The sequence below is a fragment of the Podarcis vaucheri genome (genome assembly GCF_965113315.1).
Source record: "Podarcis vaucheri genome assembly, chromosome: 4".
Taxonomy (NCBI): domain Eukaryota; kingdom Metazoa; phylum Chordata; class Lepidosauria; order Squamata; family Lacertidae; genus Podarcis; species Podarcis vaucheri.
The window spans coordinates 44,224,569-44,250,187 of NC_138762.1; the positions used below are offsets into that span (position 1 = coordinate 44,224,569).

The 25,619-nt window shown below is 42.3% G+C and overlaps 1 protein-coding gene across 2 annotated transcripts in view; it reads right to left on the bottom strand.

Moving 5' to 3' along the window:
• HTR1F (5-hydroxytryptamine receptor 1F) overlaps positions 1-25,619 on the bottom strand; it is a 104,095-nt gene that overhangs the window by 48,224 nt on the left and 30,252 nt on the right. Inside the window, exon 1 of one of the 2 annotated variants that reach the window (XM_082220786.1) lies at positions 25,080-25,197. The exons of the other annotated variant lie outside the window; for it this stretch is intronic. The gene's annotated coding sequence lies outside the window, so the exon portion shown is untranslated. Of the gene's footprint in view, positions 1-25,079; positions 25,198-25,619 lie in introns of those variants that run through there. 2 annotated transcript variants of the gene reach the window in all.

Genomic DNA, 25,619 nt, shown 5'->3' on the forward strand with positions numbered 1-25,619 from the left:
TGGAGCATGTATAAGTGTGCCCTGCCCTGTTCCACTCCACCCTCCCACTCCACCCCCATTTTACCTTCTTCTGTGTCCAAAGGGATCTCTGTGTTGGTGATCATGTATCAACTGGATGCACCTAAAATGTCTACCACCAGTACCTCCAGTTTTTTAAAAAGATACTCTTCTTGTATCAGAATGATATCATCTAATATTATCTATGATTGAATGTGCAAGATGGTGGTCAACATATTATCTATGAATGTGCACAATGGTGGTGAACAACCACTGAGCATTCAGATGTCAGCTCTAGTAGGGGGCATGTGGTTTGGAAGAACAATCTGAATTACTCAAGAATCAAAAAGAAACTTGAGGAATTGTGCATAGAATTGCAGCCTGAGATGATAGATAAGAAGGCCAGATACATCTAACATATTAATAGAAATGGAGGCTAACTCTCGCCCAGTTTAGTCAGTTGCCTCATACATTCCTTTTAGAAATGGAAGGGAAAAGGTCATTATGTTGGTAATCTGTTTCCACTGACTGCACTGAGCTCCTAGGTGGAATTTGAGCTTAGACCGTGTTTTCCCTCGCTTACCAGTAATGAGAATAATTCCTGCCTAATTCACATAGGAGCTGTAAAACAAGACACTTGTAAAAGTACACTGAAATCCTCAAATAGGAGGCACCAAATATATGCAAATGATTTTCTCTATTTACATTTCCCTGGACTGCCAGTATGAATTAATAAGCAATTATTAACAGACACCAGCAATTTCTATGAGAGCTATTCTCCCTGGAAAGCTGTTTGAGCTATTAATGAAATAAATGGGCATGATTCAATCAAAGTTTGTCATTTTTAGGAACCCCTAAATGGGAGATAATTAAGCATAAACATAAAATTGTCAAATTGAAGTTAATGGGGTGTGAGCAAAATTAACTGCTGCAGAATTGTTTCTGCTTATTTTTAATTTTTATTTATTGACACCTGCAATTGCTTTCATGGTAAATGCAATTAATCGAAGGGTCTAATGCAAGGATGGGGAGCCTGGGGTTCTCCAGATGTTGCTGGAGTCCAGTTTCCATCACACTCAGCCAAAATAAGAAATTCCAGGAGTTGGAGCACAACAGCCATAATAATAATCAATAAAACTGCATGCAAACAAATGTGATGAAAGTCCAGTACAGCAGCTTTGGAGAGGGCAATTTGGACTTCGTGAAGAAATGGTAGGGAGAGTAACAGACTTTCCATTTTTCAGGTTCAGGCACATATTCATCACTTTCAAATGTGCCTTTTGAATCTCATGGGCAGTGATCAATCAGGGCAAATAGGGCATTGCCAGAACAAGCTCAGTCTGCCCTCAGCCAGCCCCCCCACCTGCCTACTTACAACCCTTCCAAGGGGTGACAATGGCTGTCATCCTCCTCCTCCTTAGTGCTGCCTTTGTAGAAGTCAGGGAGGAGGATGGAGACAAAACCAACATTAGTTGGCTGTGCCTCTCATTGGCCTGCGCACAACTACTTTCTACCTCCCAGCCTTCTGTTCTAACAGTCTCAGGGGACACCAGTGTCCCCCCACTCAAAGGAAATACAAAGGTGGTATGATGGTGACAGAGACAAACCGTTTGCAGTCATAGTTAGAAATGGGTTTGTAAACTTTGATTTGAGCTAAGCTTGGTGAGAGTAATGATGGATGCACGTGTAATGTTAACCAGAAGAATGAAAGGAGAAATCTGGAAGGGGAAGAGAGCTTGCAACATGTTCCTGTGGTTCGGGGAAAAAGTGAACATCATGTCTGCACAAGGCCTATCAATTGATTACATTCAAACACATATGACAAAAAAGATTATTACATTAGATATTTGTTTGGCAATAGAATTAGACAGAGAAGCCTCAAGAGTAGCCTGTTGTTGCTTGTAGACTCATGAATTAAGAAACAGCTCTTTGGTAAATGTAATATATTAGGGGTAATTGGTATTTACGGGATTATACATGAACAGATAATGAGAGAGGTTCATTATCTGTTCCAATAAAAGCTAAGCTAATTTTAGCTGTCAGAGGCTATTGTCAAAAAACTATAAAATCAAGAGCTATTTCTCCAATGAAATTACATGGGACATTTAATTCCTTTCTGCGCTGTTAACTGCACTCCAGAATAAAAGAGATCATTCTGAGTAAGGGCTGATAGACACCAGACTTCCCAGCTGGCATTTTAGGGAACTAGATACATGATATATTGTATGCTGCCATGTGATCCTCGGATGAAGGGTGGTATAGAAGTTTAATAAATAAACAAAAATGTCAAAAGCAGTTTCAAGATCCCTTAAACATATTCTCAAGTTTAATATTGATTCCCCGACCCCCAACCTCTAAAGTGAACAGAAAGTTTTCTAAAGCAAAAATAATCTTATTAATATGGTACTATCAAGGGAACTTTAGAATGCAGGGACTCCCATGAAAATTATGAAGTTTTAATCACTAGAAGAGAATGATGTTTTAAATATTAATACTTTTCTATTATATAAACTCTGCTGGGTTTCAGCAGAATTGTCCAACCCCAGAGCATTTGGGGAAAATGTGGCCATATGATTAGATGACATTTGTGAATTGCAACATGCATTACAATTTAAGACTTCTTGGAAATCAGACTCTTTGTACCAGGGTATTTAATAGTTCTGTAATATTTAAAATAACAGTAATGTGAGCTGTAGTACTATATAGAACTGAATGCTCTATTGAGAGAATTTTAAGCTCACTTGTAGAAATAACACTTAGGTAATAATTTATAATTTCCAATGTTCAAAGTAGAGCAGAGTGGAGCTATTCATTTCTCACACAATAGCAAGCTTGGGAAAACCCCAAGGTTTGTAGAAGTACAAAAATTATTGAGAGGAAAATGCATAAAAGGAGGTGGACCCCAAAAGCAGTCCAATAAGGACTGGATTTCTTCAGTAGCCTTGGAATACTATTGCAAGGGGAGTAACCCAGAATGAATGGTGGACGGACTGAAACTCTGAACAGTAGCACTTCACACTGCAATATTTTGTCATGTTTATAATCTTTTGTTGTTGTTGTTTAGTCATTGAGTCGTGTCTGACTCTTCATGACCCCATGGACCAGAGCACGCCAGGCACTCCTGTCTTCCACTGCTTCCCGCAGTTTGGTCAAACTCATGTTCGTAGCTTCGAGAACACTGTCCAACCATCTCGTTCTCTGTCGTCCCCTTCTCCTTGTGCTCTCAATCTTTTCCAGTCTTTCCCAATCTTTATAATAATAGTTTATCACATTGCGATTGTGTTGTTTTAGAATTCTGAAAGATATGATTTTGGGTCTTGCATAATCTGCTGTTATATAAAACTTCACTACAGTAGACAAATGGTATTTTTGAACAATAAGGCTTTATACTTCAGAGCATTGTTATTAGCATAATTGAGGTGGTAATGCCGTACAATTTTAAAACATTACAGCTCCCTGCTGCTCTAATTTGAAACCTTAACACCAAGTTACCTCCATAAATGGCTGTCTCTACCCAAGTGCCCCCCAAAACTGCCTTTAATGTCCTTATGCAATTTTTTTGGGTGTCTATGTGGGTGCTCTTTGAATACAATTATCACTAATAAGATACGAGTTCCCCATGTTAACAGCAAATAAATATCAGCTTTGGCTGTTGATTCATGCAGATTCATAAACCACTTCTCCCTGCTTTTCTTTAATTGTCAATGATGTTTTTATGCAATAATGCCACTAAAGATCCAAGAATTTTAATAGCAAGTAAGATACTGAGAAATGGATAGGAGGCAAGCTATCAAACAAACCTGTGCAATTCTACACATTTCCTTGGAGGTAGGTCCCCTTGAGTTCAATAGGGCTTCCTCCCAAGCAAGTAAGTGTAGCATTACAGTCTTAGGACCAATCTAGACATTCACCAGACAGCAGCATGTAATTATGGATCTAGTTTTTTTCTTACTTCTGACAGTTCTGGGACTAACCCTTACCAAAAGGGCAACATGTGCAGGCAGAGGAATATGTCTTCACTCCTCCACTGCAGTTGGAACAGAGATGCACTTAGAAAAAAGTCCAAGATTGCACTAATTGATATTTTTTTCCTAAGGCCCCATGGCGCATCTTCACTATACATTTAAACAGTATCATATTACTTTAAACATGGCTTCCCAGAGAGAATTCTGTGAGCTGTGATTTGTTAAGGGCACTGAGAGTTCTTAGGAGACATGTATCATACCCTCCAACATTCCTCAGATAACAACAGGAATTTATCATTCCCCCCACAACTCACCCGCCTCATCATCATCATCATCATCATCATCATCATCATAATTTATACCACAACCACTCTGGGCAGCTCCCAAAAGAATATTAAAAGCACAACAAAGGGTCAAACATTAAAAACTTCCCTAAACAGGGGTGCCTTCAGATGTCTTCTAAAAGTCAGATAGTTGTTTATTTCCTTGACATCTGATGGTAGGACATTCTATAGGATGGACGCCACTACCAAGAAAGCCTTCTGCCTGGTTCCCTATAGCTTTGCTTCTTGCAGCGAGGGAACTGCCAGAAGGCCCTCAGCGCTGGACCTCAGTGAGCGATGGGGGTGGAGCATAGCTGTAAACCTTTCCCTTTTCTTGTGAGGAATCCTATTCTGAATAAGGGAATTTCCCTTAAAAAAAACGTTGACAGCTATGGGGTGGAGACGCTCCTTCAGGTATACTTCACCAATGGGACAGAGCACACATGGCCTCCACCATCCCGAGAAAACCACTTAATCCCAGTTTTATTTTATTCTTTGGTCGATTTACAAAAAAAAACACACACCAATAAATAATTTTTAGAAAGGGGGGAGATTAGACACAAACACAAATTCTCTCTCCCTTTCAAATCAAGACCCCTTGCACTCTGCTCTGCAGCTCCCCCTTTCTTCCCGCCCAGGGTGAGCCTGCCCTCTGCCTTCCTCTCAGAGCCAGCATGTCACACAGGACTGGGCCTCAGTGGCAGCAACCTCTCCTTCTCCTTGCCTGCTCTCCAGCAGCCAATATGAGCCCCAAGGGAGGAGGCTGGCAGCAGCGGTCATGGAGAGGCAATAGGATGCTCCCTCACCACCATCACCACTCATCCTCTTCCCTGAGCTCAGCGGCGGCAGCACTGGCAGGGGAAATAGGGACATTCTGGGATTAAATCAGAAGCAAGGATGGCTTTCACAAGTCCCTGGAAAGTCGGGGCTCTTGGAAGGTATACCATATTCCCCTCACAAAGGTACAATTCTCAGAGTGGTTTATTTGTCATTCCCTCCTTCCAGGGATCTCTAGGAATTGTAGCCTTTGTGAGGGGAATAGGGCCTCGTAGCAACTCTCAGCACTCTTAACAAACTACACTTCCCAGGATTCTTTGAGGCATGTGTGACTGTTTAAAATGGGATGGTACTGCTTTAAATGTACAGGTAACTCACATCTCAGCAAACACTTAAGTTGAGTGATTTCAACTTTATGCATGTGGTAGCTGCCTAACTGAAATTACATAAGTTAAATGTATGCAAGGAGGAGGGTTTAAAAGCTATTTTCACACTGGGTTTTTCCATCACAGAAGGAGCTTTCAAGCTCTCCGCCTTGCTTACCAGGCTCTGGGAGGCTCTCACACGGGCTTCCCAGAGGCCTTAAAGCAAGGTGAGGGGCTTCAAATCTCTCTGTCTTGCATGGCACAAGGCTTACCTGGAGCCATGCGGGGTCAGTTCCAGGGTTGTTTTGACTATTTGTGATTTCAGATTTGCACACAATCCCTGGCTCAAGTTGTGAATTACCTGTACAGTACAGATGGGGCTTCAGTCTCATGGGGGGACAGGCTTCAGTTCAATTATGCTGTGGTTGGGAAAGATTTGCCATTTTGTCTTCTGTATTTCAATTTTGTAGCAAACCACAGATGGGTTGGGGGAGGGAAAATGCAATTAAAGGAAGTAGCTGAACCCCTCAACTTTCACATCATACCTACATGCACTTGTATGTGCGCGCACACACACAGTCACTCTAAAAAAAGCCTATGGCAGGTTCCTCTGGCAACATTTCATTAAAAACTAATAAAAAGCAAAGGCATTTTTGCTGGTCTATAAGGAAAAAGTATTCCAAAATCCACAGTTGGCAATAACTTTATCAGCAGCCACCAAAATGTCACAAAAGTGTGGAAATCTTTCAAGTTTCCCATAGCTCTTCATCATTTTTTTAAAAACCTAACTTGATAGGGAATACTGAATGAATTTATTGTCCAATGTTTATTGCAAGCAGGTGTTCTCTAGATAATTAAGAAAACAACCACCACCCAGGGCTTCTCCCTTATGGTTATACTCATTTTAGTTCCAAACTAACTTACGGAGTTTTGCTAAAAGGAAAGGAGAAGCGTTGGCTGTGGAATGGAGTTACATTTTATATTGGTAAGTCTCTCTCTGCCCCCCATTTTTAATATATAGTTGAGTTCTATGGTTCTTTGATAGTGCAGCAACATTTTTTAGAAATATTATAATATTCAAGAAAAAGGATTTAAATGGCAACGATGAAAAAGGCGGAGACTGTCACTCATTTTTAGTGATGACACCCACACAACCACATTTTACACATTGTTGGTGAGAACAAATTGATGTGTTAACTGGGGGAATAATCTTATTTTCCTTTTTTATTAAAAATTGCCAGTTTTGGTGTTACAAAAACGTGATATCTTAGCAACAGAAGGATTAATCAACAAAATGTTTGGATACTCACAGTGAGTAAGTATCAGATTTCCACTTATTATTATTATTAATAATAATATTAACAACAACAACAACAACAACAATTTTATTATTTATACCCCATCCATCTGGCTGGGTTTCTCCAGCCACTCTGGGTGGCTTACAGCACATTAAAAATTGTAAAACATTAGACATAAAAAATTTCCCTAAACAGGGCTGCCTTCAGATGTCTTCTAAAAGTCAGATAGTTGTTTATTTCCTTGACATCTGATGGGAGGGAGTTCCACAGGGTGGGCACTGAGAAGGCCCTCTGCCTAGTTCCCTGTAACCTCACTTCTCACAGTGAGGGAACCGCCAGAAGGTCCTTGGCACTGGACCACAGTGTCCAGGGTGAACGATGGGGGTGGAGATGCTCCTTCAGAAATACTGGCCTGAGGCTGTTTAGGGCTTTAAAGGTCAGCACCAACACTTTGAATTGAGCTCTGAAATGTACTGGGAGCCAATGTAGGTCTTTCAGGACCGGTGTTAAGTGGTTTCGGTGACCACTCCCAGTCACAAGTCTAGCTGCTGCATTCTGGATTAGTTGTAAATAATGTGTGCTTGGAAAGGCCTATAGTTATAAGACTAATGGATGCTGTTTGTGATGTGATTGTCATAGTGGAGCAATAGAGTGCTGGTGAGCTCTGTGGGGCTTGTGCCCCGATAAGTGTGCTGAGGATTACAGCCTTGGGTACAGCTAGCCCAAGACATTTTGGCACCTGAGGTGAACTACAAAATGCACCCCCCGACCTCCAGGGAAGAAGGGGTAGGCAAAGATCTACATCAGGAACAAGCGGGAATAAAGAACTGCATCAGGAAAAGGGGTGTGAGTGAAGATCTGCATTGGGTGGAATCAAATCAACCTTAGGCGACAGTTGAATGACAGGTCATTACATGAGGGCCCTTCCACCCAGAATCATGCCAGGCAGGTCCAGATCCCAGGGGCAGACTGAACCATTTCCTCCCTGGGTGCGAGGGGACCAGCAGCACCTCCTCTTTGCCAAGAGCTTTCTGTGGAGGCGGCATTTTGAGGGGGGCTGCCAAGGAGGTGGAAGTTCTGTGCCAACATCCCAGTCCTGCTGAGGGTGGGGGGACAATTGATCAGGGCCCAGTGCCAGCTATAGCATCGCCAGTTGTTTCTTTGCACCACCATTTTGATCAGCTCAGATCATTGGTTAGTTCAATCTAGCTTAAATAAGACACATTGGCAATGTAGTTTTATGAGTGTGGATTATTTTTTACAGCCCATGGAATCTTTCAATTCCCATTTTAAATTAGATTGACATATGCTGGCCAGGCGACTTCAGAAAATAGCCGACTGTGCTTCTCCAACAGAATATTGCCTTGTTATTTATCTAAAAAGTAATTTGCTAGAGATAAAGTTAACATTAGATAATTTTTAAATGGAAATTTAAGATTTATTGGTTAAACTGTTTAAGTCTGGTTTACTTCCCCTAAAGTATTATGAGGGCTGATAATTGCTACTGAATTTTTATATAAAAAGGCATGTGAACATTTTTCAATATTTATAATTTAATAAGAGGGATTTGATGATGATATTCAAGCTGTGTGCCATTATTCTTGTAATAGTTAAGAAGTCAATAAAAATCTGTAAAAAAAGACAGTCCTATTTTCTTTATTTCATTCTTTCCCCTGCTTTCATTATCTAGCTTTCAGTGTGCACTTATCTTCTTTCTGCAAGCTGCCTTATAAAAAAGATCAAAACAAATCATGTTTACCTACAATTATAATATACATTAATTGTGATTTTATTCATGCATCAAATACAAGTGCTTGCCTTCCATCCCCTTGTTTCTTCGTCCAGGCGAGACCTTTTATAGCTGGGGGGGATGGGGGGACCCACTATCCCTTCTGAGCAATCTTTCAAGGGCCATATGCCAGTGATGGGCAGAAGTGGAGGGAATAAGCAATGGAAATCTTACATACGTACAGTGGGCTGGTTTCTACACATCTGTCTCTGTCCTTCAATCAGGCAAGTGAGAGTCATTATCAGAGGGCATGTTCCAACAAGGCAAAAGCACTCAAGGAAGGTGTGAACCAGGGCCGGGGGGGGGGGAGGTGGCCTGTGAGCATTCCTGACCTGATCAGGCTGGGAGAAAGAAGGGGTTGGTCATTGCACTAACAGGTAGTGTTGTTGTGATGTCTGGAGGAGGAAGCAGTAGCAAAAGTATTGGCAAGGAGAATTGCAGGAATATACGGTGGAACATGCACAATTATATAGTCATGGCATTCTGTTGCAGAATTAAGAGCCACGGAGGCCTGCCATACTCTGAGGGTGAGTCTGCTGTAGTTGCTCCCCAGCCTCACAGAAGTCTAAGGTGAGGGCCCTTTAACAATCTTGCCAGTTTCCCTAGGGAGGGAGAGCCTCTCGTAGTCTAGGTCTGTGGTAGCCAATGTGACTAAGCTGCAATTTCCCTTAACCGTATGCTGGCTGGGGCTGATGGGAGTTGGCTCCCCCTGCTTTAGGTCTTGTCTGCCTACATTAGGCTTTGATTAGTTCTGCCTGCAGAGATGTTCTTTTCGTAGCTGTCTTGGGATGAGAAGTCTTCAGCCAGAAGGGCCCCCTTGGAGCTGTCTGAGGTCCTGAACTTGCCTGCTGTCTAATGTCTCTCTGCCTCTACAGAACACTACCTGCACTGAGGAATGTGAGCCTCAAGCTTCAACAGAACTCAACAATAGCTATTGAGAGACCTGTCTCCAGGAGCCGGTGCAGTCCCCTTTAAAGCCACCTAAGCTGGTGGCCATTACCTTTTCATGCTTAGTTTTTGAGCTTGCTCCTTTTTGATATTGTGCTCCCTACACCCACTTGTCTTTTGTTCCACCCAGAACATTTTTTTGTGTTACATTTTCTCTCTCAACTAGCACTTTTCAGTAGCTCTGTGATTTGCTACTGCATGAACTACTGTGTAAATCTTTGATACATTGTGTATGTTGTAGGAGCGGGGAGAGGGGACGCACAAATGATGGTTGCACCTAGGAAGATTCACTGTAAAATCGACATTCAAAGGTTTAGCAAGAATGCAGAATGGTTAAAAGAACCCTCTCCAAGCAAAGGGTTCTTTCTAAAATGTTGAATTATCTTTAAACCTTGAAGCGTTGATCTTAATAGGTGCAGCAGCCTCTAATATATCAAAGGTTTATCTAGTAAAGTCCTTTAAAAAGAAAGAAATTTAGCACCAGCAAAATCCAGACAGCAACAATCCTGCAGACAGTTTGATTCCCTCCCCTACATCTGAATGGCTTTTATTCAGTTGCATTAGTCTACTATAGACAACTTCATCATGCTTTATATATGGGATGGGGAGAGAGGATTGATAAATACTGACAACTGCCTTATACAGATCTGTGTATGAAGGCATTTTTATGCTGAAGCAGGAAAGTGGTGGTGGAGGTAGACTGGTCTATAACAGTGATGGCAAACCTTTTAGAGATAGAGTGCCCAAACTGCAACCCAAAATTATTTATTGCAAAGTGCCATCACGGCAATTTAACCTGTATATCTCATTTTTTCTCTGTGTTTCATGTTTCTTCTTTATGACTGATGTTGTAATAAATAATCCTTCATAAAAGTTATTACATTACATTCTTCATTAAATTATCTTTCCATTGATATATAATTTTATGGTATAACTCAGTGCTTCCTCCCCCCTAAAAAAATGTTTAGGGGTACTCCCATTTTGACTCAAGAAAAACACCACGGGGGGGGGGGGAATGAATATAGTTCAAATTGGGAAAAAATAAATACAGTGGTACTTCAGTTTTTGAACAGCTTAGTTTTCGAACTACTTGGAACCTGAACACTTCAAACCTGGAAATGAATGTTCCGGTTTGGAACTTTTTCCGGAAGCCGAACGTTGCTGCTTGCATGAGAACAGGAGCTGGATTGGGGCTGCTCAGCTGGGGAGGTGCAGGGTCCATCACACTTTCCGTTGAGGGGTTCGTGGCTGCACTCCCCTCAAGAGAGAAGCTTAAAGGAGTCCCACCTCCCTATCAGATCCCCTGCAACCCCATGAAGGCAGCCAGGCTGAATAGTTGCTGGGGTTGGGGAAGGTGGAGGCAGCCCAGAAGCTGCACCTGAGAGACCCTGCACCACCTGAAGGCAGCGAGGCACTCCTCAGTTGAGCAGCCCAATCCCACTCCTCCTTGCGTGAAAGCAGGAGTGGAGGCAGGGATCTCTCGGCATGAAGCTTCCACTCCACTTCTAATAGATCCTCACCTCCACTCCTGCTTGCATGCAAGCCCTCCTCTCCTCCCCCCCCCAACATGGAAGATAAGGCCCTGCTGGGGCGACTGTGCGTGTGCCCACAGAGAGGGCTCTGAGTGCCCTCTCTAGCACGCATGCCACAGGTTCTCCACAACTGGTCTATAAGGACAAATGAGGCACTGCCTCACCAATGTCAATCAGCCTTTAGCCAGCTCCCAATTACCCAGAATTCATTTTTGCCCTGCCTGCTATTGACTCTAGCTCCATCTATTGTTGGTCTCTCTGCCTTCTGCCCCACCACTCTCAACGTCCACCAGTCACCGCTGATTAAAACTATAGGTTTGCCAGAGCCATAGTCAATGCATTAGGTGCCAGGGACCTAGTGAGTGATCTCATGTGTGCAACTAATAACACATTGAATGTGTTTACCGGCCATTTATTTATTTAGGGGTGTAAATATTCATCTTGTGGAACAATGGAAAAAATGTGATTTTGGTTTGCTTGTGAAGACTCTGAAATATTTGCCTGAATCAATATTTTCATTCAGACATTCTTCAGAGAATTCCAATCAGGTGTTGGCATTTGCTCAGAAACAGCCTCTTTTCCACTTATAACCGACAGAAGTATTGCTTACTTTAAATATCTGGAGGTAAATGAAGAGAATAAATCTTCAAAAGCTTATGCAGGTACAGACTGCCGTTGGCTTCTCCATGAGGCCTTCAAGTTCCTTTCGCTCTGGTAATTATAATAGCAAACATGGAATGTCTGTTTATGAAAGATACATGGTCATTGTACCCATTCTTCATATAAACTACCATTCTTCCTTCTCACTCTTCACTTACCATGTCCCTGTAAATTATAAAGCTACCATATTGGGATGAGTTGTCTGAACATAACAAATGCATCTGTTGTAACCATCTCAATGGCTGCCGACAGAACAATAACTCATACACAGGAATGAAAGGGAAGTAGTCTATTCATCTCAAAGTAATCTGGAAACAATTCTGATGTCCTTGAAGACGCTCAAAAGGTCTCTCCCTTAACTTTTAATGCCATGCATGGGCCATAGCTCAGAGGGAGAGGAAGGAGCAGACTGGGAGAAGGCGGTATTGGAAGCAGAAGAGGTAGCAGGATTTAGTGAGCAGGAAGAGGCTGTGGCAGAGAGCAGTTCAGACACCCAGGCTGAAGCGGAGGCTGGAGAGGAGGGTGACCAAGAGGCAGAGTTGACAAGCTGCTGAAGAATCCAGAAAGTCTCCCTTCCTGCTGTGACCAGCTCCCCTCCCCCAGATCTCCTAGAACAGGGGTTGGCAAGCTTTACGTCTCCTGGGTCAGTTCACTCCAGTGGATTGTGCATTGGCCAGATTGTGTGTGTGCATGGCCGCGATTTCCGGCATCTGTGCAAATTTCCGACGTCTGTGCTGCGCAGATGTGATTTCTGTGCTGTGGAAGGGAGTTCCTGCGTTGCGCTGTGCCAGTTTAGCTCAGCATGTGGGGACTTGCTGAGCGGGCGGCTCAGTTCAGGGGCGGCTCGTGGGCCGGTTAAATGGCCCCAATGGGCTGCTTGTGGCCCATGGGCCTTAGGCTGCCTACCCCTGTCCTAGAACATGCAGAGAAATGAAAAGAGCAGAGCAGAGATTCGTTGTGCACAGATGCATTTTGCAACTGCTTGGGAAAGTCCATGGGAGGAGGAGCCTTAGAGATTGGTGGGAAGGTAGAGCAACTGGCTCATTGGGGCAAGACCTACTGGGAAGAGTTACTGGGATCACTAGGTCTGCACTGTTTTGATTTCTTTGAATAAAGATCTAACTTCGCTTACACCGGCTGTTTTTTGTATTGCTGACCTATGCTTGACTCTAGCTCCTGACTTGTCTGTACTCAGAAGAAGCTAGCATTGAGCTCAATGGGACTTATCACAGCTAAGTATGTACAGGACTCCAGTGCTATACACAATAGGACTTACTTTTGAGTAGTTATGTATCAGATTGCTCTGTACATCTATCCTTTTGGGGGCATGTTATGATCACCGTTTTTAAAACCTACTTGAATAAATACAAACACTACAAGAGAGCTTGAATAAAACATTTGGCTGGTTTGCTTCAAATCATCATGTGCTTGATAGGATTGTGGGCTGGGGGAAAATCACATACAGGTCCTACTTGGCAATTGAAAAAAAAAAGCTCTGGTTTCTCTCCTTTGTTCTGATCCTCTGATTATTTTGTCAACTGTTGAGATCAGGACAATAAAATATGTCTTTATATTGCTGTCAGTGAGCTGCCATTATGGAGATTTTGTTTTTCTCCTGGCACACTGATTTGTGATTTGCTATTAAAAATGTGCAACAAAGGGCTCGGCTTAATGATATTGTTCAGTACCTTTTTGACAATTTATTTAGAGCCAGTTTCCGTTATAAGAAAAAAGAAATTCCATGGTACTGTATATCTCTACCAGACTGTCAGGAATATTCAGTTTCTTTAGGACTTCTTTCCTTCCCATTCTTACAGTGCAATATTGTATGCACCTACTCAGATGCAAGCCTAAGAAATAAGGCTTACTCAGAGATAAATGGGTATAGGAGAGCAGCCTAGCCCTATTTTATTTTTTATTCCATCATCCTAATCTCAGATGTCAAGAAACAAAGCATATATTCAGGAATGCACAACAGTTTTAGTCTGCTTTTATACTGAGACCTACGGATATAGGGCAGTATATAAATTCAATAAATAATAATAATAATAATACTGAGGTTATCATTTATAGGATTGCATTTTTTGTCCCCTGCAACTTTCCCTTTCACCACACAGCTGTGTGAATTACGTTTCACTTGCAATCTGGAGTGGACAGCATCCCCATATTTTACTTTGAATATGTGTCCTCTCCATTAAAACAAATTGTTCTGGCAGTCGACTTACTAGTACATCTGTTAGATGCTTGTAAAATGTTTTTGCCATACAGATGGCACCAGTGTATGTTATTTAAGAAGCCTTACTTTGCATTTTCTATAAAATTGCTTCCAGTTCACTGGAAAATGTCATTAGCTTTGGACATATCTTCCCCCCCACAGATGTCTTTACAGGGATGGGTGTGTGTGTGTGTGTGCGTATGTATAGATAGATAGTATCATATTTCTTTGAACTTCTAAACTGTCCTGGGTGTTAAAGGGGAGTTGAAATTCTTTTTTTTTTAAAAAAAACAACCTGATTTTTTTACATAACTGGCTTGAGATCAGAAATTGTTTGTTAAGTTATGAATAGCTCAGAAACCAAACATTTGTATGTTACATCTTCCATACAGTTGACTGCAAGTGCGTATGGGAGAAGGGGAATGCCAGGGGAAGGTTACACATGTAGTTTGGCTCTCAAAGGTAAAAGGCTTCCATTCAATGAAGATACCAACAAATCAGCACCGCCACATTGCCAGAGTCAGAAAACTACTTGCCTATGAAAACCTGACACTAGCTGAAAAGCTAGCATCGCAGCATCTGCACTCACAATTTGAAAGGGAGTCTTCCAACTGCTTGCTGCCATGACAGCGGCCCTGACATCAGAGAGGCACCTTCGGCAGCAGGCAGTCTAGTCTGCAAGATGCAGCCAAGCTGTCTTTGAAATACTGCCAGGTTGAGTCATTGCTTTTCACTAGTGACGACTGGTGAAATAGTTTGACTGCAGGTAGGAAGGAACCACCGACTGCGAAGGGGGAGGAACGCCCAGTGGCGTAGCGTGGGGGGTGCCAGGGTGCCGGCCGCACCGGGCGCAACATCTGGGGGGGGGGTGCACTCGCTGCCTCCGGAGTCGCCGAAGAGCCTCGGGCGCAGGCTGTAGCAGAGCCGCATGTCTCGCGGCGCCCGGCTGAAGGCGCCCGGCAGGCAGCGGCTCTCAGCGCTCGCCGCGGAGGACGCGCCAGGCAGCCCCTCCTCACAGCCCCGCCTCCGCCGCTGCTGCTGCAGCTGCTGGGCCGTTGCATTTTCCTCGCCTCTCTGCCCCCCTCCTCCTCCGGGCAAGCGGCGTCGTTTGGGCGGCAGCGCCAGTGGCAACTCGCAGGTTAGGGGTTGGGGGGGCGCAAATTACTTGCCTTGCCCCGGGTTAGGGGGCGCAAATTACTTGCGTTGCCCCGGGTGCTGACAACTCATGCTACGCCGCTGGGAACGCCAATGAGCTTCAGTAGAAGTCAGGAGGTTTCTCACCATTGAGCAAGGTCTGATGGGACTGAGTGGCTGGGCAAACTGTGGCAAACAAAGTCTCCCCAATTGGGGATGTCTTGGACTTGAAAATGTATTGGATTACAACTCCCATCAGCCCCAGTCAAGTGGGGCTGGTGGGAATTGTAGTCTAAAATATCTGGAAAACACCCAGTTGGGGAAGGCTGGCCCATTACATCAAAATTGCCAGTTCACAATTGGGAAGAGCTGAGTTCAAAATCCCCATTCTGCCATGAAGCTGACTGTGTGATCTTTGAGCCTAATTGGCCTTACAGGGCTGTTACGTGGACAGAATGACAGCATGTGCATCACCCTGGAGGAAAAGTGAAATAAAAATGTAATGCGTATAGGAAGTACATAAACCAGTGGCTGTGACATCCACTTGCATGGTGCTTCCTGGGTACATTCCACCTCTGCCTACAGTCAGAATGGGAACAATTTCCCCTTTTCATTCAACTTATTTACAGTTATTCCTACCAGCAAACTACTGAGTCAGTTTATTTTGTTTTATATTACTGATGAAAATTAGTTTAGATTATTTATTTGGTCCAATTTATAACCCTCACCTTTTTTGCATTATCTGCCCCCAGGCCATGTCCTGAAGATTTAAAAGGGGATCTCAACTTTTTGAGTATTGCACCTTAGGTCATTTCTTGCATATTTGAGGGTGTGTGGTGCCTCTACACAACCTTCCCTGTGATGAACTAAGCAACGTGCTATTTTTAAGCCTTCTCACGAAAGCAACCATTTTTCTGGCTGTTATTAGCCACTTATGCATGGAGAGTGGGAGGACGGGAACTTGGAGGACATGTTGCACTATTTTATTTTATTTTTACAGCCAACCACATCACTGAACATTCTGTCTTCCACCATCAACAAGCCATTCCGCATTATTCTAATCTTTGTGCAGTTGCTTAGAAACCCCGAACCTTGAACTAAAAGCCAGGAAGGAGAGAGCTTCTTGAAAGTCACTTCATTTGAGAAAGGCACCTTCTTGCAGACAGAAACTGCATACCTGGTGAGAGACTCCCCTGCTCTGCATTTTCAGGCCATCACATGATATTTGTAATGACCTTTGTTTAAAGGATAAATTCTATTTATTTATGCTTCATTTATTCATGCTATTATGGACATTAGATTAAATTTCCAACACATTACTCATTTGGGGGTGGGGGGGAAGATGACCATGGCTTCTTCCTTCTGGTAATGGCTTTACGTTAATTATATTGACTGACATGGCTGACACAAATTTATGGGAACACTAAAAATGCAATGGTGTTTTAATTCTCGCTCTAATTTTAGCAGACAGGAATAAAGCACTCAGAGCTCTGTTGCCTCCAGAATGAGTCATCTGGCCCCCATGTTCATAGCTGACTTTCCACGTGCAGATCGCCATGGTTCCCGGCGCACCACTAAGGTTTACCATGTGCACCAATTGCCATTTGCAATAAGAATAACAAAAAGAGTTTCTCTTTAAAATAAATCCCCCAATGAATCGTGGGAAGCAACCCTTTCACAAGAGAAGTTATTATTGTTGTTATTACACTTTTAGAATGTTCAGAGCACTTTGCACATATTATCTCACTAAGTGCTACAATCATCCTCTAAAGTAGATCAGTATTCTGGTCCTCCTATCGCAAAGGAGGGTTTTACAGCTCATGTGCTATGCCACTCTCAAAATGCCAATGCGGAACATGTGCCAAAAAATCCAGTTGTAACGTTTAATGATACTACATATTATCTAAGACAGGGATGGGCAACCTGTGGCCTTGCAGATGTTTTGGAGTCTTGAAAGATGTTTAGCAACAGGGAGCATGGTTAGTGGTCACACATAATGGCAGCTGCAGTTCAGTCATATCTGCAGAGCCACAGGTTCCCCATGCTTGTTCTAAGGTCAGCCTCATAAGTGTTGGTATTCAAAGTAGTTGCACCAAATAATCTAAGAGGTGCAGGTCCAGGGTCCCTTGAGATTTCGCAGGGGATACTGGCCCACACATCTTGATGGAACATAGAGCCATGTGACATTTTGCAGTGTCCTCTGTGGCACTGCAAGCAACCCTCCTAGCTGAGCACCTGTCTGATCTTGTGTTGCTTCACAGGTATGTTGCCTGAAAACTTTGCCACCCAAACTATCACTTGGGCTGTTTCTGCAGCTGGGCCATCCCCAGTGTTATCCAGATGGAAACCTGTGCAAGAAAAAGAATTTCAGTGTAATCATAGCAGTATGAAATTTAGTTATATGCTGCATTACTGAAACAGTTTTTCTTAATACAGTGGTACCTCGGGTTACATATGCTTCAGGTTACATACGCTTCAGGTTACAGACTCTGCTAACCCAGAAATAGTGCTTCAGGTTAAGAACTTTGCTTCAGGATGAGAACAGAAATTGTGCTCCGGCGGCGTGGCAGAAGCAGGAGGCCCCATTAGCTAAAGTGGTGCTTCAGGTTAAGAACAGTTTCAGGTTAAGTGCAAACCTCCAGAACGAATTAAGTACTTAACCCGAGGTACCACTGCAGTTCTTTTGTGGGGGTGAAAATCTGGACACAAACCACTGAAACCAGAAGGACATAGGTCATTTATCCATATGTACAATGCCTAGTTTCTGCACTGATGATTCTCTGGGCTTGGCTTCAACAAAAAAGGCCTCATATAGCCCTGGGTCTTGTATTCATCAGAAAGTTACAGAAAAGTTTAGTTTGTTTTACACCTCTTTTCTTCTAAATTTGTCCCAAAGCAAGTATCTAAAGTCATTGTTCATATAGGAAAGTCTATGGCTGTGTACACACGCCTGTTTAATCTGCATTCAGTGCACTCCCATGACTAGTTTGGGAAGCGGTGTGCACACAACATTTGCCACAATCCGTATCTTTCTGGTATGTATCCTGTCATTTCTTATAAAATACTGTGCTTTGATGTGGTTTCTCCCAAGCCAGGCTTCACCCAAATCAAATCAAAAAGAAAGATCCAGCTGTGTTTTATGTTGGTACTGTGTACACAGTATTTGCTTACAAGGTTCCTGGGTTTGTTTTCAGATACTTGAGTTTTCCCATATCTCCAACCAAGAAATTGTCAAGGGCATAATCACAAAATGTCTGGACGGGTGGGGCGCGACTAGTCACAAAAGACTGCTGTGGGGACCTGCTGGTCACCAAGAACAAATAATTTATCAAAGAAACTTCTCCCAAAGCACACAAAAGCCAGGCTAAGCTGACACATCAAATAACAGAGAACGTGCTCAGGCAAAAATACCCAGGCAAACACCCCAAAGCCAATTCTTTCCGCACAAAACAGGCAATACTCTCAAGCCAACTGCCCCTAAAACAATCAGCATCACAATGCCAACCCTCCCAAATTGGCAACATCCCCCCCACACTTTTGCTCTCTTTTGTATTTCATGAACACCTGCCCTAGATTTCCTGTATCTGGGGGGAACCATAGCTTGCTTATGGGCCAGGAAAATTGGGAAAGCTCTTGGAATTTCAGAGAATTAGTCCTAGGGACTTTGATATAGTGGGACACACAAGTCCACTATTCTCTTACATTGTGATGGGATGGGATTTTTACAACAAAAGGCCAACATCTTCTGAGGCCCTCCTTCATGTGCCTCCTCCTCGAGAGGTCCGGAGGGTGGCAACACGAGAATGGGCCTTCTCTGCAGTGGCTCCCGGTCTGTGGAATGCTCTCCCCAGAGAAGTTCACCTGGTGCCTTCATTATACACCTTTAGGCACCAGGCAAAAGCGTTCCTTTTTAACCAATCCTTTGGTTGATCTAATTTACATCTTATGCTTATTTAAAATGTGGGTTTTTTGGGAGGGGGTTGGGTTTTTGTTTTTATTTTTATTATGTATTTTGTGGTTGTATATCTTGATTTTATTCTGTGAACCACCTAGAGACCCCCCGGGTATAGGGTGGTATATAAATTCGATAAATAATAAAAAAATAATAATAATGTGGATGGTAGATAAACCAGTGCTTTTTTTCCTGCAGGGATGCAGGGGTATGCATACCCCTAAACATTTTGTGAATCTTTGTACTTTTGTCCATTTACTGTATTTATTTCCCCCGATTTGAATTATAAAATGGTGGTTTTCTTGAGTCAAAATGAGAGTACCCCTAAACATTTTTTTAATAGAAAAAAGCACTGAGATAAACAATATGTTAATTACTGGTGACCTGAAAAGGTTGCAGGATGCATACTCCACATCCCTACATACTTTGAGAACTGCTGTTGGCAAAACCTTGGCTTAAGGGTGAGATCTGATAAATTATCCACCATCAGAATAAGATGAAATTAGAAATATAATTGAGTCCTCCTGAATCTAATGTGAAATACCCAACACAGAAGAGGAAAGATGGAGCCAGGAGGCAAAGAGATATCCATTAAGGAAAGAAGAAAGGGGAGGGGGGACCTAAAAGAGGCTGGAGGGAAGATTAGTCACAGAGTTATTGGTAGGTTGGGGAATTGAAGAAGAAAGCTGTAAACTTAGATATGACAACATCCTTAATGTGGCCTTGGGCAAATGCCTTGGATTTTGTTCCTTTACTCCTCATCTGAGGTAATGAAATTAATTTTACCTCTCAGGACTGCAATTTGCAATTAATTAATCTTTATAAAGGCACTTTGAAGAAAGCCCCCAAAGCATGGAAGAATTTAACCAACCCATCCTTGGAATGGCTACTGCGCCCCAAAATGCTTTTGATGTTTTAACACAAAGCAGGCTGGAGAGAAAATTATTTTAAAACTTTGCTATTAGAATTAGTGGGTTTGAATAGGTCCGTATCGAATGTTTGCCCATCTTGATCTTCAGGACAAAAGTTGCGTTTTCAGGTGGGATGAAATATTTATTTGAAAACTTACAGAATAATCCCATGCATGTTTATGCACAACAAAGTCCCTTTGTGGTCAATGGCCCCATCTGGTTTGCTGCTATTTGATTCTTCTATAGGGTTAAGTATATATAGCCAACTGTTCAAAATTGGCTCTTTTAAGTAAAAATCATAACACTGGAAGCTCTGATCACAGATGTGTTGTTTGGTCCTGAGAGATAAACCTTTCACTCTCACCATCAGAAACTAACTGGGCTTCAGAAGTGTGGTTCTGCCACTCTGAGCAATCCCTGGGCAGCATTCAGATCACTATGTAAAGCTCAGAAACATAGAATTAAATGTAATGGTTTGCTAATTTAACCTTTTAGATTTACCACACCACATCCTGGACATTTTCTAAAACACTTCAAAACACATTTCTACATTCATAAAAGCCATAACCTAACAAGTGCTTACTTTCTGTGACCCCTGTATTTTATTTTTGCTGTGTAACATTCCATCTTTATTCACAGAATACGAAGGTCTTTGCTTTAAAAACAAAAACATAGAAACCTTCACCATGGGCAATGCCAGTATTTATGCACTTTAGTCACATAAAAGGTTCCACATGAAATTATTTCACATTAAAGCACCTTCCCTGCAGAGACTCACCCTACTTTTTGTGATGCAGCACTTTGAAACAAATTGCTTAACTCTTGCAAAGGACTCCCACTTTCAAAAGGATATTACCACTGTGTCCCAAAGTGATTCCTCTGTGAAAGTGTTATCATTAAAAAACAGCAACAAATGCTCATGACTAACTATAAGGAGGAAAGCAGCTTCTTTAAGCCAGGTCTCTCCCCTGCCCCACTCTACCCACAGTAGTGGCTAATAGGGTTGGCTAAGTATTGCAGTGTTAATTGCATGAATTTAGAGATTTTTCTAAATGCAAATTCCAGATGGGATTTTAGGAAGTCTGTGGCTAGTTTGCATGGTTGGAAAAAAGACAATTTGGCTGGATTGTTATGTACCTGCATAGTTGATGAACCTACAGTGTATGGCATGGGCTGATTAGGGACTCAATAAACCTTTCCCCCCCCCTGGCAGCTTTCTACTGTAAAAATCAGGGGCAAGCACTGTCAATCACCTGGCAGGCAATGATACCTGGCTGTTGGACTGCATTCAGCTTGATGGGTCACAATGTCACAGAGCCCTGCTGTAAAAACAAAAACCAGAGCCCAGACTCAAAGAAGGCTGTCCAATGTAGCAGTGCCCTTATTAGATAATGTTGACTATGTTATCATTCTGGAGCATCTCAGAGAAGTGGGAAACTGTCCTTAACTGGTTCCATTCCTACCTCCAGGACCGTTTCCAGAAAGTAGTTATGGGAACAGTTACAGATAGGTAGCCGTGTTGGTCTGCCATAGCCAAAATAAAAAAATTCCTTCCAGTAGCACCTTAAAGACCAACTAAGTTAGTTCTTGGTATGAGCTTTCGTGTGCATGCACATTTGTGTATCTGAAGAAGTGTGCATGCACACGAAAGCTCATACCAAGAACTAACTTAGTTGGTCTTTAAGGTGCTACTGGAAGGATTTTTTTTTTATTTTAGTTATGGGAAGTTACTGTTTAGCACCATGGGAGTTGCCCTGTGTTGCCCCGAAGGTTTCCATCTTGTACCCTATGCTGTACAAGCCACTGGGAGTCGTCATCAGGGGTTGTGGAGTAAAAGTGCTATCAACTTGCAGATGAGTCCCATCTGAATCGGAAGAGACAGTTGAAATATTAGACCAGTGCTTGGAGGCAGCAATGAGCTGGGTGTAGCCAATAAACTGAAGCTGAATCCTGAAAAGTCATAGGTGTCATGTGTCCCCAGTTCTTACGTCTGGGTGCTGGGGAGATGGTCTGTTCTGGATGGGATGGCACTTCCCTGGAAGTCTACAGCTTGTGTGTGTGCGCGCTCCTGGATTCAGCTATGTCACTGAAGGCTTAGGTACCTTGGTGACTAAAGGTGCCATTTTCAAGACGGTTTGCCAGTGATGGTCTCTTTTGGACTTGGCCACTGCACTCTATGCTCTAGTAACTTCCAGATTAGATTATTGCAATATACTCTAGGTGGGGCTGTCTTCGAAGATGACTTGGAAACTTCCAGTTGGTCAAAATGCAGTGGTTAGATTACTGGCTGGGGTTTCATTTAGATCCCATATAACTCCTGTTTTATAGCAGTTGCACTGGTTGTCAATTCATTTCTGACCCTAATTCAAGGTGCTCAGATTAGTGTTTAAAGCAGAAAACAACTCAGATCCCAAATCCTTGAAAGACTGTCTCTTACTCTACAGGCCCCTCTAGTGTTAAGACTGACAGAGGTGGCCCTCTCGGTTGTTCCACCACCCTCAGAAGCTTGGGGTGGCGGCGGCCAAGGAAAGGGCCTTCTCTGTGGCAGCCCCTCAGTTCTGTCTGGCGTCTTCCTTACACAGCTTTCAGCCACCTCCTTACTCTGTTTTTGAAACCTGATATGTATGTTTTGAGGACCCAGCCTATTTTTGTTATTGTAAGTTATTTTAAACTCTTTTTAATGTTGCATTTTAATTATTGTAAGCTGTCCCATGACCTAAGGGAGAATGGCAGGCAATAAATTAAACTACTATTACTACTAATAATGGTAATGATATTGTCTTGTATTTTTAAAAATCATATTCTAGGCAGAAAGAAAAAAGTAGTTCTTGGAAAGCTGTGTGTCCCTTCTCCATCTCCAGAGTGCATATATCCCCTATTTATTTAAAGGCCACAAATACAAAATAAATACAGCTATCATCCAAATGTTTTGAGACAGGAGTACATTGGGAACTCTATGGAACTGTCATGGGCACAACACATCACTCTTTTTACAGAAGTAAAACTCATGATGCTCAAAACTCCCCTTCCCCACAAAAGACAAAACACTTACACCCTTTATCTCTATGGATAGCGGTTGTGTGTGAGAGTGCTGTGATGCCCAAAGGTGGACTTCAGTCATACAAGAAGGATCTCCCCTGAAGCAGAGCTCCATGGTCTTTTCTTCCCAATACACTTCATGGGGATAACATGACATGGTCCAGAAAGCCCTGCAAATTATTGGTGGTCGCAAAGAAATGACTTGTTTTGAATGTATTCTCATAGCAATCTATTGTTCCACCACCCTTACCCTAGGTTTATTCTTGTGAAAAATAAGGGGAAAAAGGAGGACAAGTTGGGTACTTTCCACACAGCAGAATTTCTGCAGTTATATTTTAAGAGAACACCACAAAACCTCCCTTGACTCCCTGTGGTTTGTATGACTTCATTTAAGGCCAACTGCATTGGAGACCTTAGGGCATAAAGGATTGCTATGATGCCTCAGCTTTTCTGTGAAAAGCAATAGAGGTCCAGACATTACCAGCATTATTATTAAGCATTATTAAATAAATGGCATTGCTGTGTTATATCTATAAAAACCAAGGATGATGCTCCTGAAAAGATACATTGAATGGTTGGATTTCTGCTGCTTGAATTTTGTTCTTTTGATTGACCTAACTACACCCAGGGACATATAATTATTTTTTTTTATGTTTTGGGTGCTTTATTCTTCTCATTAAACTATTATGCACTAACCCCATCCCATTTACTAAGGCCGCATTTCAACTCTGATGTAAGGTACTTCAGTCAATTTAAATCAGTGGGGTTGGCCCAATTTAATTCTGTGTTGATTTTGGCCTAAGTGTTCGAAGTTTACCAGACAGACCTTGTTCTCAACAATGGCATAAAGTATTCATAGGCCAATGTCAATAAGTAAATTATTTTGCAAAAAAGCTGAGGCAACATGATGCATACTCAGAAATTCAAGAAGTAGATCACACAAATCTCTCTATTTCTATGCACATTGTCAGTATGTTTACTTGGAATTATGTTCATTACAATCAGTGGTACTTCTTTCCGAGGATCTGATCTGCCATTATGGCTCCCTATTTGTTTTGAGGATCAATTTTAAGTGGTGGCCTTAATTCCAGGTATCTAAGGGAACATCTTTCTCAACATAAACCTGCCCGTCAGTCAAGATCTCATTCAGAGGCCTTTTCTGGTCCCTATCATTGTAAGGTACATTGGTGGGATGGAGGAACTTTTCAGTGTGACTTCCAATTTATGAAGCTCCATTTGTAGGCATGCTTGCCTGGCGCCTCCTCAACCTCTTCACCTCCAGACAAAGCCTGTCCCATTGGGTCTTTTAATTACTTCCTAGCATGCTTGTCCTCTTTTACCTGACTGATCTGTTATTTCTGAGTTCATGATTTTTAGCTGCAGTCAGTGTGGCTTTTAAAACCTGCTATTTTATAGTTAACACTTGCCAGTTTTATTGTCTTTTAAATAGTTTTAGTGAAAGCCCCTTTTTTGCAAAAGGCAGGGCAAAAATGCCTCAGATAAAGAACTAAAGGTTGACATCGACATATCTTAAAATTTTATACCAGGATGTATGTGAGCTATGATGTAGATTTAGAAGGTAAATTTTTAAGCCAAAACTTGCATGTCGCAAGAACAGATGTAAAAAAGAAAACCTCCAGCAAGTATTATACAATCTGGTAAACAGCAGTACCTTTTTCCTACTGGGAACTGCATCCACATTCTGCTGTGGTGATTTAATGTGGATCTCTCAATATTAAAGGCTGATTCATAAATTACAATAATACATTGGAGCCCTAGTCTCATAGTTTCTTTTCACACTGCTTTGGTAAATCTGTGGTTGCTAGCTAGGACCATATGAATGGGGCTGAGCAACACTCCTTTGGACAGAACACCCCCCCCCCCCGAATCCAGATGTTGCTGGAGTAGCTGAAAATATAAGCCCTACATCATTGTGGTGTGATATAAATCTGATTCCATGGTCTTTGGATCATGATTATGACAGCACTTCTATAAGGGTGTAACATATGACATGTAACCTTACAACAGAAGCAGTAGCTTGCATGTTAATTCTACATGTTCATAAGCCACACTATGAGTTTAATGGAAGTTTGTCATCACTCTCTAAAGCTTTGGTCAATGGAATGTTTTTTGCTATGCCTACACTCCACCCTTCGGAAGACGCCATTGCATACCTTTTGCTAATCTAAAGAAAAATCTCCACATTAGTGACATTTCCTCCTCTTGGTCTGCATGTATGTCCAACCTTACAATCTCTGCAGTTCACTATCAGCAGGCAACCAGTTGCGCCTCACATCCTGGCTCCGCAGAAAGAGAGAAAACACAAAATGTAAACTCAAGTGCTGACTAATATGTGGAATTTGGAGATGCGTATGAAATTAAGTTAATAAATTCTGTTCAGGTCTCAGTAGACAAGTGATTACGCCTAAACAAATCAGTTGCCTTGTTAACAGCCACAGCATTAATGCATCGGAAATATTGTGCGTTGATTAGACTTGCAAGAAATCTGTTAGAAGACAAGCCAAAGCCATGTGCAACCTCGAGAATCTTTTGATACATGCACCACCTGAAGTCCTAAATATGACATTGTAGGGGCAGACATAGTCAACTACATGCATTGGCCATCTGCACAGGGGTTGCAGTTTGCCCTGCATGAATGCTATGAATGAAACAAAAACATGGACACACTACCTACAACCAGGGAGATTGTTTCA